This window comes from Wyeomyia smithii, chromosome 1 (assembly GCF_029784165.1).
Source record: "Wyeomyia smithii strain HCP4-BCI-WySm-NY-G18 chromosome 1, ASM2978416v1, whole genome shotgun sequence".
NCBI lineage: Eukaryota > Metazoa > Arthropoda > Insecta > Diptera > Culicidae > Wyeomyia > Wyeomyia smithii.
Genome location: NC_073694.1, coordinates 99,675,725 through 99,678,896, shown reverse-complemented (window position 1 = coordinate 99,678,896; position 3,172 = coordinate 99,675,725).

The window sequence follows — 3,172 nt, the reverse complement described above, 5'->3', positions numbered from 1 at the left end:
ATAAAATTAATCTCATGTCAAATTATTTTAGTTTTTCTTAATCAGAACAGGTCCGCATTAGATCACTTTCCCCTAATAATAATAATAATAATAATAATAATAATAATAATAATAATAATAATAATAATAATAATAATAATAATAATAATAATAATAATAATAATAATAATAATAATAATAATAATAATAATAATAATAATAATAATAATAATAATAATAATAATAATAATAATAATAATAATAATAATAATAATTATAATAATAATAATAATAATAATAATAATAATAATAATAATAATAATAATAATAATAATAATAATAATAATAATAATAATAATAATAATAATAATAATAATAATAATAATAATAATAATAATAATAATAATAATAATAATAATAATAATAATAATAATAATAATAATAATAATAATTATAATAATAATAATAATAATAATAATAATAATAATAATAATAATAATAATAATAATAATAATAATAATAATAATAACAATAATAATAATAATAATAATAATAATAATAATAATAATAATTATAATAATAATAATAATAATAATAATAATAATAATAATAATAATAATAATTATAATAATAATAATAATAATAATAATAATAATAATAATAATAATAATAATAATAATAATAATAATAATAATAATAATAATAATAATAATAATAATAATAATAATAATAATAATAATAATAATAATAATAATAATAATAATAATAATAATAAAAATAATAATAATAATAATAATAATAATAATAATAATAATAATAATAATAATAATAATAATAATAATAATAATAATAATAATAATAATAATAATAATAATAATAATAATAATAATAATAATAATAATAATAATAATAATAATGATAATAATAATAATAATAATAATAATAATAATAATAATAATAATGATAATAATAATAATAATAATAATAATAATAATAATAATAATAATAATAATAATAATAATAATAATAATAATAATAATAATAATAATAATAATAATAATAATAATAATAATAATAATAATAATAATAATAATAATAATAATAATAATAATAATAATAATAATAATAATAATAATAATAATAATAATAATAATAATAATAATAATAATAATAATAATAATAATAATAAAAATAATAATAATAATAATAATAATAATAATAATAATAATAATAATAATAATAATAATAATAATAATAATAATAATAATAATAATAATAATGATAATAATATTAATAATAATAATAATAATAATAATAATAATAATAATAAAAATAATAATAATAATTATAATAATAATAATAATAATAATAATAATAATAATAATAATAATAATAATAATAATAATAATAATAATAATAATAATAATAATAATAATAATAATAATAATAATAATAATAATAATAATAATAATAATAATAATAATAATAATAATAATAATAATAATAATAATAATAATAATAATAATAATAATAATAATAATAATAATAATAATAATAATAATAATAATAATAATAATAATAATAATAATAATAATAATAATAATAATAATAATAATAATAATAATAATAATAATAATAATAATAATAATAATAATAATAATAATAATAATAATAATTATAATAATAATAATAATAATAATAATAAAAATAATAATAATAATAATAATAATAATAATAATAATAATAATAATAATAATAATAATAATAATAATAATAACAATAATAATAATAATAATAATAATAATAATAATAATAATAATAATAATGATAATAATAATAATAATAATAATAATAATAATAATGATAATAATGGTAATAATAATAATAATAATAATAATAATAATAATAATAATAATAATAATAATAATAATGATAATTATAATAATAATAATAATAATAATAATAATAATAATATTAATAATAATAATAATAATAAAAATAATAATAATAATAATAATAATAATAATAATAATAATAATTATAATAATAATAATAATAATATTTTTTTTTCCTCATCTATAGTTTATTTGACACGGCACAAATACAATTCAATGTTTAACGGCGCCAATTATATCTGGTAACTTACTTTATAAAGTATCTTAATAACTAAAAGCAAATTTTTTTATCCTCGCTGCCGACTACGAGCTGAAACTAAATCTAACTTAAGCCAGAATGTTTTGCATGAAAAGCACTGATTTGTTGTTTGATGGTTTTCCATCGCCATAGGTAAGCAGCATATTGAATATGTTCCGCTGCTGGGCCAAGGTATTACGGACTGGCATATTGGGTTGTCTCCCTCGGGGCCTGAGAGTATCGTGCGGGTCTAGTTGCTGTTTCCGGATCCGGGGTCTTAACGTGTTCTTGTCATTTGGTTGGATGTAGGCGGAAGGGGATAGGACTAAACTGGGGCGTGGATGGATTTCAGGAAAACGTATATAAGGGACATGTAGGATAGGTCACGGCTCGCCAAGACATCACGAACAGGAACAGCCGGCTGCCTACCTTCGGCCTGCAGGGAAGCTATTAATCTAGACCTGGCGTCACGGTGTACAGGGCATGACCAAACAACGTGCTCTATGTCGTGATAACCTTCACCACAGGCACAGATACCACTCTCCCCGAGCCCAACACGACGGAGATGCGCGTCAAATCTATAGTGATTGGACATAAGCCGGGACATCACGCAAATGAAATCCCGACCTACATCCAACCCCTTGAACCACGGGTTCGTCGATACCTTGGGGATTATGGAATGTAACCACCTTCCCAGTTCCCCCTTGGTCCAAGAATTTTGCCAACTGATGATCGTATTCTGACGTACAAATGCGAAAAATTCATTAAAGGCAATTGGTCTTTCATAAATATCACCGTTTGTTGCGCCCACCTTAGCCAAAAAGTCCGCTTTCTCATTACCCGGTATCGAGCAGTGAGAAGGGACCCACGCTAAGGTAATCTGAGTAGATTTTTCGGATAAAGCACTCAGATGTTCGCGTATTTTCCCCAGGAAATACGGAGAGTGCTTAACATCTTTCATCGATCGGAGAGCCTCAATGGAACTGAGACTGTCCGTAAAGATGAAATAATGGTCCGTGGGCATTTTTTCGATAATCCCTAGGGTGTACTGAATTGCAGC